Source organism: Drosophila santomea, chromosome 2L (genome assembly GCF_016746245.2).
Source record: "Drosophila santomea strain STO CAGO 1482 chromosome 2L, Prin_Dsan_1.1, whole genome shotgun sequence".
NCBI lineage: Eukaryota > Metazoa > Arthropoda > Insecta > Diptera > Drosophilidae > Drosophila > Drosophila santomea.
The window spans coordinates 9,525,645-9,539,465 of record NC_053016.2 but is presented as its reverse complement, the minus strand read 5'-3'; the positions used below and the strand labels follow the sequence as shown (position 1 = coordinate 9,539,465).

At 41.7% G+C, this 13,821-nt stretch overlaps 1 protein-coding gene across 1 annotated transcript in view; it reads left to right on the top strand.

Moving 5' to 3' along the window:
- The window catches only part of LOC120444152 (centaurin-gamma-1A), a 63,051-nt gene that overhangs the window by 27,750 nt on the left and 21,480 nt on the right, over positions 1-13,821 (top strand). The gene's annotated exons all lie outside the window — the stretch shown is intronic.

Here is a 13,821-nt window from a genome sequence, read left to right as displayed (position 1 = left end):
TTTATTTTTCTTTACGATTTATTGGATGTATGTATAAACTGATAAAAATATCTTTATGTATTCTTCTTGAAGTCTTAGACTAATATAAAGTTTTTTTTTTTTGGTTTTCTAAGTCCTTATGTCTATATTTTATTTCTCATTTTGGCAAATAAAATTGTATTGTTCTCCCTAATGGCCCTTAAATCTTTTGATCACTGATAACTTTTCCTTTGTGGCTGTGGTTGATTACCCATTCCAACATCGGATTTCAGCAGTTTAACTTTGCATTGTGTCACTGAAGTTTCCATTTCGAGCGGATAGTTCTTAAAGGTTTTTGTATTCTTTGCGGTTGTATCTGATTCGATTACGGTCCACTCAAGACAACGGTAATCGATCTGTTTTATCTGCGCAAGGGGATGAGCACGATCCAAAGAATGGAAATAAATCATAGGAATCTTAACAATATCGTTCGGCGTAATGACAACACAAATTATGTGAAAGTAATTTCTTAGATGAGAGCACATTGATAAAAAAGACAAAGAATCAAGACTAAGAAACAAAAAGGTTTTGAAAAAAAAAACGAAAGACTGTTCGAAAAATATAGAAACTCTTCCCGAATGTCATCAAACTTCGATCAATTTGCGGTTTCCGATATGATTTATTCGTTACGATTCAGTGGTCTGCACTTGAGTGCTGTACTCCGGCGCATGTCCTGGCCCAAAGGACCACGGATCATTAATCATCCATCATGTGTCGAGTTTTTGGCTAATGATGGGGATCTTTTTTCGCCACTAATGGAGTGGACAGGCAGGCAAAAAATGTTTTACTGCTCGACTTCTTTGATCTTCAACACGGATCAGGATGTGCCAATGGCCCAGACCATTAATGAGCAAATTCTGGTCAATGAATTGAACTTACATTCATGGGGTTTAGAGTTTAGTGCGGATTTTGATCATCATTAATCATTCAATGAGAGTTTAAGCATTGGGTTATTGCACAAATGGATTTTTTTGTTGCCATATGCAGAGTGTAAGATGGAAATGTGAACGAAAATTAATATTTATAAATGCAGGGGAAAAAGATTTAAACCATCTTTAAGATAAACTACGTAAATTATATAAATACTTTATGTGCTTTTCAAATCAACCATTATCCAGTTTTGTGTTACCACAAATTAGGATAATTTGTGCCTATCGTATGGATGCCAATATAAATATTCCGCCTCTAGATCAGATCTCAGTTATTATACATTTGAGAACGACAAAGTTTGCCCAAATTAACTGGGTGGAGTTCCTGTCCTTTCCCTATTAATGTGCAAATCCTTAAAGCATTTAGCTGTATGAAGTCTTGAAAGGTTTTGGATTCAAGTTTTTCGTTTTATCCCTTTTCCAACCGAAGACGACCGCCAACTGTGCGAGGGCACAATTATTAGCACTTAGGCGACACATTCAGAGGCCTACTCTTCATCCTGTGGCACTGTAACACTGCGGCACTGTTGCCGTGGATGCTCCCTCCATCGATCCTGGTCCTGTTCCGGTTCCCGATCCCGATCCAGTTCCTCTTCCCGCGAGGGGCACAACCCTTAAGGCAGCCGCACAAGTGTCGATGACACTTGGAGGGATTTTTTCGGTTGCTGCTCACCGCAGCCATTGCAACGTTGCACGTTTTGGGCCGTTGCAGGTACGAAGTAAAGGGGTTCGTCCTGGCACGTCCTGGCAAACACTTAAGGCAAAGTTAAACGCTTTGAGTGCCGTATTTTTGTTTTTGTTTGCTTGTTTTCCCCCCTTAGCTTGCTCTGTTTTCTTCAGTACACAGTGTACTCTACATTTTTTTTTTCTTAAGCCACAGCAGGAGATTTCTTCGTCCTTCGTCGGAAATTTCGTTTTTATTCGGAGCTAAGCCAAAAACCTAAATCAATACGAACTCCGTTTTAATTCGCTTAAATTGCCGGCAGGACATCCCAGGGATGCTTTGTGCGAAATCCCCGAAAGGATTGCGCTCCTTACTACGGCTCGGCGATTGTTTGCCCCGCTGTTGTCACAGCTCTAAGCGCTTTAATTTTGATTGCATTCGATTTGTTGTTGCTCTTGTTTTCGGCTACCCGTTCCCCCGAATGTTTGCACAACTCTTTGACAAATTCACAGGCTCACCATCGCAGGATCCCCTTCCACTGCCAGCATCCTTGGCCTGCGCCTTCGGGCGTTTTTCGCAATCTTCTGGCGGGCCCAAAAGAAAGGAAAGGATTAACTATTTAGGTTTTTATGTCCGTGTCAAGGAAGTAGCCGACTGAATGTCTGCCTTTGGCTTCCCTCCTGGCATTGGTTCCTGTTCCCGCGCCTGTTCTTCCATCCTCCGGCCGACGACTGCAATTGAGGCTGAAAATGTTTTGCCGTTTCGCAACGAGCTCATTTCATTTACAATGCTCCTGCTCTCGTTTTATTTTGGGGTTTAAAAAACTACAGTTGTGCAGTGTGACTGACAGCGCACAATGGCTTTCTTGGGAATTTTCGGCCAAGAGTCTATGTTGGGGGTTTTACAAAAAGCATTTAGTTGGATTTTGTGGGTTTCTGTAGACCACAATAATCCTTAAGTTTTCAGATGCCTTCAGTTTTAGCTAGGCGATAATAAAAAGCAATTTTCTGCTATTGTTGTGAGTTAGGAAAAATGTATAAAAGTTATAAATTCGGTACAATCTTCTGCTTCTGTTGCAAACTACTTAAAAAGGCGTACAAATAATTGTTTCAATTTACCATAAAATGTAGTACAAAAACCAAAGAGGCCCCAAAGCACCAAAACTGCATTTGAAAACTAAGATTTTACCATACTTTATTGCCGCCGAACCTTTTCCTTTGAGATTTTGCAGAGCCCTTTGCCCAACTCTATCAAATCGATCGTCACAGATCATCAAATCGATCTAAGCCAATTACACAGGCAGCTGATTGAGTTTGGCCGATTGTGACTGTCTCGTAAATCTGGAAAGAAGGTGTGAGATCAGGGACAAAAGCCCAGACGCATTTAAGCTAATTTGTTCTGACGTCGCCAGCGACGTGACGGGACTCGTGATTCCGAATTCCGGAGATGGAAGAGTTTCATCCTGCATGGCAATGGTGTATGTTTGTCAGGGCATTGTGAGTTGCGCATTCAAGGGAGCGACAGTTTTGCGACAACAAACCGCCGACCCACTTTGGCATACAATGAGGATACATCAGAATACAGAGGATACGATGCGGGATAAAGAGAAGAGGAGCAGCTCTGCATCGGCTTCAATGTAGAGCAAAACTCATTTAGTAGCTGCTGCTGATGTTTACTATGTTATCCTTTTTATGTGCAGCCCGTGTCCGTAAACGGGGGCAGAGCCTACTTCTGGCCCATGAACATAATGGAGGAGCTGCAGCACATGGCGATTTCTCATTTGGCACACAGACATTTCATCAAATGTAGGACATTCCCTGGAAGGGGAATGTGTCGCACATTGTTGCCTTTTGCCGCTGATAGATTACGCCTGCCGCAGGACATTCGAGCAGCTCTTCTGTGTGTGCGCAGGTGGCAAATCCTAGCTCCTAGCTCCTAGCTGGATAGGTTCCTAAGTCGCAGCACACACCAAGCGCTGACAGGCGACTAATTACTCGACAGGGCAGAGCTAAAGGGATTTCGGCATTTACGGGATCAGATTCCGAAAATGGCCAGCATTCGCAAACGCAACGGAATTTCCCGCATTTGGACAAGTCCATGAATGACAGCCGCTGTTCTACCTCTAATTTTTCTGTTTTTTTTTTGTCATACTGTTTGCAATGCTGCCTACCTGCCAGGACATAAATCCTGGCCTGACATTCTGTCAACGTCAATGCGGAAAAATGTTCTGGCATGCAACTGTAAGCCAAAATAGAGCACGCCCTGTTGTGGAAAAACAGCAAAGCATAAACATTGAATCGATTGGTTTTAGAGGCGGATTAAAAAGATTAAAGGCCCAAAAAGAAAACGGGCTAAGACATTTAACAAATGGCAAATAATAATAACTTTTAAAGGAAACTTGTATAAAAAAGTTATACTCCATAATATTGTAACTTACCCCAATAATGCATTATTTTTAATGATCTCATACTTACTTTCCAAACTGTGCAAAGAACATCAATGCCTTGTTAAGATCTACATACTTAGCACTCGATCCCCTCTCGTATGTAGTGTACTTATTTCGATGCCCCTGTCAAACTAATCCGAAATGCATGCAAATGAGACCGAAGCACAATTGACAAATGGCATTAGGCTTTGATGGCCATTAAGTCCACTCAACGGTCAGTTGAGTAATCAATCAAACGCTCTGCATCTCGTCAACCCCTTTGCAACTGCGAACTGCAAACTGGGACGCCAGTTGACCGGTGGTCAACTCACTGACTGACTCACTGTCCAACCGTCCACCCCTGAAAAGCGTGCTGCACTTAAACTGTCTGCGCCAGCGCTTCGCCTAAAATCGGGCTCAGGATACGCGGCGCAGGATACGCGGCGCAGGACACGCGACTTGCGCAGTTCATTAAAATAAAATGCAAGTCGGGTAATGAGGAAAATGCAGCGTAATGAAATTAATGCGAGCACGCGAGGCCCACAAGGAGAGAGTTATGGCGGGGGTTATGCATAGCTATATGACTATATGACCATTATGACTACGGTGCATTGATAGGGGAGATCCTGGACTGCCCGCTGCTCGGGCATGTGCAATGCTCGCCGATCATGAGTCGAAATGCCCGTCATCCCTCCACTAAACCATTGAACCACTGAAACACTGAACCACTGGGCATTTGTCAAGTGCCGCGCTATTTTTTGCACCTTGACTCGCACGGCCCGCATAATTGGAACATTTTTGCTAAAAATGTTACCACTCAGCGTGCAGAAAGCGCACTCATTAGTTCTAGTTTGTTTAGCCAGGACAATGCTTCCGGCATGTACAGTATGCAAAAAAATATTTGTATAAATGGGAGCATTGAGTACATTTTATGGCCCACGGAACGTGCCGGCTCTATGAAAATGTGGGCTTTGCATTTGCCTGCAATGAAAACCAAACACCAAAAAATCCGGCATACAATAAGCCCACACATAGGGCCCACAAAAAGTGGTGGCCAGCTTAGACAATCAAGGTGTCAAATAAAAATGTCAAGTTTATGGACCACGCGGCGATCGCCACTAATCTGTCAACAAAGGTGAATCGAGGCATTTCCGGTTTCCGCACCGAAGCCAACAGATCAACCCCTTTGCTGTTGCCCGGCTGTTGCGTGTCCCTGTTCCGGACTTACATACCCACGTACCCACCAACCAAGCAACTGACTGACTTACTGACCGACGGATGAACTGGCGACCGACGGCAGGAGACAGCGATACGCCCCGGCAGGAGGACGGACAGAAGTCCTTTGGCTGGCCGGCCGGCTGTCATAATTAAAATATGACGCGTGTCTCGTGCGCAGGACAATTGCACCGCGGGTAGTGGTATGTGTATGTGTATCCTGGCAGTTGCCACTCAATTCGACACGCAAGCCAGCAGCAACAGAAGCCGCATAGCAGAACCTGGTCAATGGTTGAAATATGAATATGGCCATTGCCAGCCAGACCTTCGGTCATTGTCCTGCGACTGGGACAACTGCAGCAAATCGCTTTTAGCATGCGCCAATTATACAGATTGTAAACGGAAATTGCCTCAAATCAAAAATTATAGTCTAGAAATGGGCCTAAGGAAATGGTAGCCAATTGTACATGAAGGTAAGGAATGTCATGGCAATAATATATGCGGCAAAGGACAAAGTTGATTGTGGTAATTCAGATGTCGCCCGATTCGACATGCCAAAGGTAGAAGGAAAGGTCATAATTGGACTTGCAAATGAGGTGGTATTCATAAAATGACTGCTGAGTACAGGAATAAATATTTATATTTATTATATATTTCGATTTCGAGAATGCCATGTTCTTGGAAATGTGAAATTTCTTGACACCAGGGATTAAAGAAGCATTTCAAATATATCCTTCTAACAAGTTGTGGTTTCCTATTTTATCTGGACTGTACGGGAGTGAAACACTTTGTGGCTATCCCATTAAAGCATGCTTGAAACATCTCTGGTTAGAGATAATGATTTTTACGGCACACTTTCGGGACATAAACAATTAGTTTGCATAATGCGTGTTTTACTTCCAAATTGAGTGGGACAAAGGACCCCTTGCGGTGGTCAAACAGCAGCTGTAATAATCATAACAAACCCGAAACGGACTCATCTGCATACGTTTTATTCATCACTTTCACCGACACTTTCCACACCAGCACACCAGAGATGAGATGCCTTCAATCCCGCTGGCCAGCAGCTGCCGTACGAGCATAACCCAAATCCAACCCAACCACCCAGGAGCAGGCACTTTGAAGTAGGTGATGTTTGAGCAAACATTAAAGGGAAAGCGGATGATGGAATCGGGTTGGACGGATGCTGGGCAGTTGGTGGGTTCGCTTGACGATGATGATTTTCCATAACTGCTGCGGTGGACATGAAATTTCATAACATCAAGATATGAGCTTTGAATTATCTCAGATCGCCCGAGAGGGATGAGCCCGGCGATGGAACGTGTCTCTTTGATAAGTAAAAAAAAAAAATGTATGCAGAGCGAAAAATAAATAATTCCGAGGCAAAAACGTGCACTGCATTTGATAAGGATAAGCTGTGTTGTGTTGTGTTGTTAGGGCGTCCAACCCTTCCCCTGCTAATGAGCACACTTGAACGAGTCACGGCTGCATTGTTTGCCCAGTCCGCTAATGAAGAGCGGGAGCGTACTGACATTGGTACTGGCACTGGTGCTGGTACTGGTATCCGTTTGCAGGACTTGCATTGTCCTTCGGCGACAAAAGCGACGCATGTCCATCAAGTTAAATCACACAAAACGCTCGAGCGGGGGTTGCTAACTATCCGGGGTCGCGAAATCCGAATCCCAAACCGGAACTCAACCCGCTCATCCAGTTGTCGATTGTCCTTTGTCCCGTTTTCGGATGCTTACCCTAACATTGAAGCGGACAGCTTTAAATGATGTTTTCCTCGTTCGGTGTTGCTGCATTTTTAATGCCGTGTAAACTTTATTGTTTAATTGCCTTTTTTGTGGGTTTTTTCCTCCCTTGGCGATTCCACTACCACTTTCAATTTCAATTATTTTAATTGCGCCGCGAGGGAATTTGTTCGTTTCGTGGATATAATTAACTAATTTCCAGCGATTTGTCAGTGGAACCCACAATTATGCATTAGAGTGACTGGCCAAAAATGGGACACGCGTCATGTGTCCTGCGGACGGTGGTCGGGAAAACCTTTCTTGTGGCAGTTTTTCCTCTTTTTTTTTTGTAGGGGTAAAAGTATCAATTGCATGTCCTTTTTTAGTTTTGGGATCTCTGTATCACAAAGCCTTATCGCATGTCCAAGAAGTCAACTGAAAAGCCGCAAGATGAATGCGTACGAGTAAGGGGGTTGCATAATGTTCCTCTGATGTTCCGCAAGATCTTGACAGTGAAAAATTCAACGCAGAAACGATCCCCCGATCGCAGGCCTCATTTCGCTCAGCTATTTGATTGATTTGGCAAACAAATTTCCTACATTTTTGGCACAGAAAATTCCGCATTCGGGCTGGGGTTTTCGCATGAAAAATGGGTTTCCTTTTAGCAGAAATTGAAATTTCTTTTTTTTTCCATCAATTTGTTCGCAATTTTCATTGTTGATTTAGGTTACTGCGGGGTGGCTACGGGAAAATTGTAAATCGAGAACGGATTTCTTCTTAAATGAGGGAAATTGAATAATTTATCTCATTTATTACTGCTCAAAGATATATCAAAAGCAGAGTCTCATGAGTTAAATTAATTTCTTTCTTTCTCTCTTTTTCCTTCTTTCAGGTGAGCTCAATTGCATCAATTACTTATTCAGAGACTTTTAGTCACCTTGTGACTCACATCGCTTAGAAGTTTGCAAATGACTTTCTTAAACTCTGATATCATTGGATGAGCTGACTCAAAGGTTGTATTTATTGTATGAAATCACCAATTATCTGTAGCGAATTTTACATCGCATAAAATACTGGGTACTTACATAAATTCTGCCTAAAAATTATACTCCTAGGACAGCCGCAACAAATCCTTTGAAAACTGTATCTGCGAACCAGAAAAAAAGTGAACAACTTGGGATACTTTTTCAGTCTTCGTAATGCGATCATAAAACCGTCATCTGATCTCACAACACCACATAAAAAATCGGAAAGAAAGAATGAGAATTCGCGTCAAAATGTCAGAATCATTTTTTCAATATTAAATTTTGCACGCCATTTAAAAATTGCATCCCCAAGATTGCAGGCCTTGAGAGATCTGGCAAAAAAGATTTGCAGTTACACCCCTCAAAATTGCTGGGCCAAAAAATAATAAAAGAGGAACGAAATTGAATTTATGTCCAAAAATATTGGAAACATTTTTATTTGATCTTCTTTCTTGCGAAATTCTTATCCCTACTTAGTTCGTTTTGCGCATTTGAACTTTGACCGTGTCCTGAAGAAGAAAAATCACTCGAGCGTGCCCTGATTTCGGTTAAGCCCACCAAGAACTGGTTGGGAAACACCCTAAAAAACTGTACATCTGAAATATTAATTAGTTTTCTTGCTTTGAACAACTGAACAGGGAAAAATTGATTCGGTGCAAGGAGAAATGCAATAGGTTATTCTATTCGATAGGATAGCTCATTTAATAGTTGAAAGTATATAGACACGTTTAAAGAATAGATATGCGTGATAAAGATACAATTTCCTAAAACATGATTTACAAATACAGTCTTAAATATCTAAGAATATATTATTATTATAACTGACAGAATTAAGCGAATTAAAATTGCTTACCCCCTGTCTCTTGATGCATATTCATGATCTCACCCAACTCGTTACACTCAATTACCATTGGCCATATTCAATTATCATACTCGCATCTAATTTTAGAAGCTCTTTCGAATGCGAGTATGATGTATCACATATCGCGTCTTGCACAATTTACTTCAATATTTAGCCCACTAAATCCCTCACCAATCAGTTTTAGAGAGATGTTTCGTGGCCTGTAAGAACTGTGACGCGTTATTTACAGAAATAAGGCACACAGAAACAATAAGTAGAAATTCAAAACAAACACAAGGGCCAGAACAGCTCTCCTCCTCACCCACTGACCCTGAATAAAAACAATTTATATGGTTCCGTACACCCCCTTGCGTAGCTCCACTAAATGATATATACATATATATATTTCAGTTCAGTTGAGTTCAGTTGCTGGCAACTTGCGTCAGTTGTGCTCTTGCCGAATTTACGTCTGTAAATAATTGGGTTTTGCATACGAAAGCGAATATAATTTAATTGTTTCAAGAAACGCAAAAAGAATATACTTACTTGCAATTTATAAGTATATTTTTTCATATTTAGGCATCAATTGGCAGTGAGTCTCGCTCGTCTCCTCTTGGGAAAAATTGCCGCGAGGCAAAAAGAAGGGAAAATGGAGCAAACGATGGGAATTATATTTAATATTTGAATGGAGTTTGCACTTCAAACAGGGGGGTCTAAAATAAATACCCTATGGAGGTGGGGATTCCCTAAGAATTTTAACGATTTTGAGACATCTTCTCTTTATACTTAAAGTTCTATCAAACAGTCATGACACTCTAAGTCGGTTTAATATTATAAAATTTGGAATTGTTTCTTTAGTGCTTTGAAGAGTAATTTTTATATATTTGTGTAAAACTTGTATTCTTAATTCATACCATGTCTTAAAATGTTAAATATTCGTGTGTGGCCATCGACGCTCATTTTGAATGTTAAGAAGTTATTTATATACGAGTTTACATTTTATTTTTGTTTTTTTTAAAGGGTATGCTCAAATTCCACTTTGAAAACGAACATTTTCAGAAAATCTTTTTAGGAGCACAAAATTGAATTTGACTGCTTTTTGCCTTAGGCAGCTCTCCGACTAAGTTTTTCATTTTTTGTATAAGGGCTCCTGGAGTTAAGAAGCTGCGAACGAAGTTTTGGGGCTGCCACACGGATACAGATACAGATGCTGCTGCTGCTGCTCCTTCAGCAAAGTTGCCTCATCCTCGCCGCTCCTACGGTACTTAACATATTTGCATTAAGAAGCGGACAGATACAGATACACATACAGGTACCGATACAGATACAGAGTACATTCGAAATGTACATGTTTTTTAGGTATTCAGTATTCATATGTCTGCACTTGATGGAGCGGGGTTTTGGGATTTGGGGGCAAGCTCGTCTCCGCAGGCCGGGCCATTAAAATTATTGATTTTCTGCCGTCTGCAATTCTGCCCTTTGGCCAACACAGTTAACCCACCAATCCCATCCCACCGCCACCCCCACTGGCCGCCACATTTAAATTAATCAACTCAATTTGCGTAAAAGTGCAATATGGAAAGAGGCGGCGATGGAGCGCTGATTACACGAACAGACAGCGATGTCAACTTGAACAGAGGGGGGAACTTTTTGCCTGCCTATAACCGTAACTCTTCTAACCCTAATAATTGTGTCATGTCTCAAGAAAAATCGCCGTGCTGCTTTACCCTGGGCAATTTCATGGATTTCCGAACATTTTCGCTAATGTTTCTTTCACGCTTCATTATTAGGGCTCGTAAAAAAAATTCGCAAATGCAGGAACTTGCCAAAACCGGGAGGAATATTTTCAAGAAAATTATGAATTATTAATTATGGCAAGGGTTTTCGAAGGAGACCCCACTCCACTACACTCCACCCCTCCTTGTGGCCCATGTCCAATGTGTAAGCGCATTTTGGCGTGAGAACTAATTCGCTCGTAATTGCAGCCGAGGAAAATGGAAAATGTGAGGCTGGCCCTGGGGGTTACAAACTGTAAATGACTTTCCATGCAAATTATGAAAATTATGAATACGAAATTAGTTTTGGATGATGAGCATTGAATGCAATTTGCCAACGAATATGAAGGGTTAAAAAAGATTCATAATACTTTTGTAATCCTTTCCTGTAATTCTCTTAACTCTTTTAAGAAAACATTTTAAGCTCTGCTGTGTTATAGTGAAATGAATTTGTTGAATGCGAAATATTTTATTTATATCCCTTGGTAAAAAAGATTACGCATTGAGAGGCGTACGAGCGCAACATTCACTTGAAATTTTGAAATAAATCATGAATCATATTTCCGCCCGCGCAAAGACATGTGTGAAGCGATTTCAGCTGACCCACTAAAAAAACGCTCATAAAACATTTATTTTCAATGCAAATGAGCCATAGTTTCCTCCCTTTTTTTTTGGACGAAATCCTTTGCTTTCTTGCTTGTTCCCCTTTTTGCATAGTAAATCGGAATATTAAATATAATCAAATGTACATCAAATGCACTCAACTAAATCAAATAAATGGGTTTTCATACATCATGACAAATCGTATGCTTCCGCCTTTAACCCAGCGAAGGCCTCTTCTGTTTTTTGAACGAGGGGAGGGTGTCAAAGTCACCACAATGAACTCAGCTAAGCCCTGCAAATATTGGCCCAACAAGCTCCGAGTGGGTGGACACTGCAAAAGTATCAAATTTCAGTGACGGGGTGCAGGATTCGTGGTTTTCCACTGCCGCCGAGGGAAGCTCAAATTGTTCGCAGTCACAACTGGACAGGGTTGTAGTTGCTATTCGACAAGGGGTTCATATCAGATCAAACAAGTTGCAAATATGTTTTGAGGATTTTTGATATAAAAATATAATTTTTTAATTTTCTAAATGGTAACTAGGCTCTTTGCAGAGGAAACCCAATCAGGGTTTATAAATAGCCAAAAGTAGTTTCTAGTAGTCTAGTTCTAGTAGTCTAGTAGTCTGTACTTATAAATTCGACTTTATTACGGAAATAAACTAATTTGAAATAAAACTGTATATTAAGGGAAATCCCCTAAAAATCCGACTACACCCTTGGCCAAAACATTTGCAGGCAATTAAAAGCACTAACGAATTGCTCTTGTGTGAAAGGGGATCTGCGCAGGAGTGGGAGAAATCGGTGACACCCTAAAGTTACATCGACCATAGCACCCTCAGTTTCTAATTAGCCCGCGGCTGTTTGCGAAGGGGGAGTTAAAGCTGCCACTGTATTGCAACTTTTTAACCCTTAAGGCCCAAAATAGCTGTTTTATTAACGTCATTTGAGTGTCACCTTTTTTTTTTGGCATTTTATCTCGATGATTTCATTCGGGGCCAAAGCGAGCTGAACTGGGACAATTGAAATGGAAAGTGTCGCACATGCCGAAGGCCACAATTTGACCCACCCACAATTGCAACCCCCTGGCGAATGCGGTGCGTGCTTTCCGTGCAACATTCTTCAATGAAATCTGGGCAAGTCGTCGACTCGCGAGGGGAAATCCTCGCGGGGTGCGACCCAGACGGACGCGCCCTTCTGCCAGGCGAGTCTTGTGTCGCAGGTTGATTAGAAATTCCATTAAAATTCCATAAAAAAATTTACGTTCAGTAGCAGCCGCACCCAGCCTCGTCCCTCATTACACTAATAAATACAGTGTTTTATTAGAGCAAAGATAAATTATTTATTTGCAGAAGGTAACTTTAAGATACTTGGTTAACCCTTAACATATCATAATATGAACTTAAGCAGCAATTTTGCATGTACTGGTTTTAGTTAACCAAACCTTTAAATCTGCCACATATTACATTTATAGTATATTTTGTGTGTGGTGGAGACATTAACTGAGGCAACACATATTTTTCTAAAGCTTTTCCGACATCCTGTGTATTACCGACTACTTTTTTTCAGTGCATAGTTTCCCGCCGAGGGTGGTTTACATCTGAGGAACCCACCCACCCAAGTTCCTCCGCAATCGCGTGCGATGTCTTGCTGTCAATGGCTGTACCTCCCCACACTTTACTCCACCGAACTCCCACTTCCTCTGCTGATTTGTATTTCAATGTCGCTTGCCGCTGATGTCGTCTAATTAAGTCGCAAAGTGTGTCCCTGCTTGGGATTCGGATCGGGTTGTTAGTCGGTTTTTAGGATGGTTGGTCCCCGTTGGCTGGATGGTCCCCGTAAAGTGCGGAGTGTGGCCCTGATAAGTGAGTCGAGCAAAAGTGGCGAGCGTGTCCAATTATCGAGCATATAATGCAGTTCACGTGTCGCTGGCTGCTTTCGGGACTCGCATTTTTAAGGCAATCTGTGCGGGTACAATGCTGGAGATGTAATCTGAAAGCAAACTGCAGTTGTTGCTCAACAAAAGGTTATAATTTATATTGGTTTATCGCCGGTTTCGCTTAGCTTGTGATAAACTTGGGCAACGCGGATGATCTTAGGGATGATATTAAGCGACCTAAGCATTGGGTTTGGCTACTGATTTGAATTGAGTCTAACCCAAAGGTGAAAGTAAAATATATTCAAGGCTGACGCTTGAACACAAAGCCAAGAAAAATTTAATTTTAACAAAATTATGTGCAATTTACAATTGATTGGTATTGCGCCGACCAATCTGCCCGTCAGCCTCCTCTAAATTTCGATTTACACCTTGTGCATTCGCACATTGCATAAAAAACAATCGGCAAATTATTGTGCATGATAAAATACAGTGAGCACATGCTGAATACGGTGAATCCCCGCCAGCATCTCGCTCTGTAGGAAGTGAATTGGCATCATAACAAAAACAAGATGAGGAGCCCCTAGCGGCCCACTAACCGAAACCCCAACTAAAAACAATAGCAGCAAACTGCTGTCTGCACAGTTTTCCACGCGGCGGAAGCTGGCAATGGAAATGGTGGTGGAGATGGGGTGGGGATGGGTGGTGGAACTGCATCAG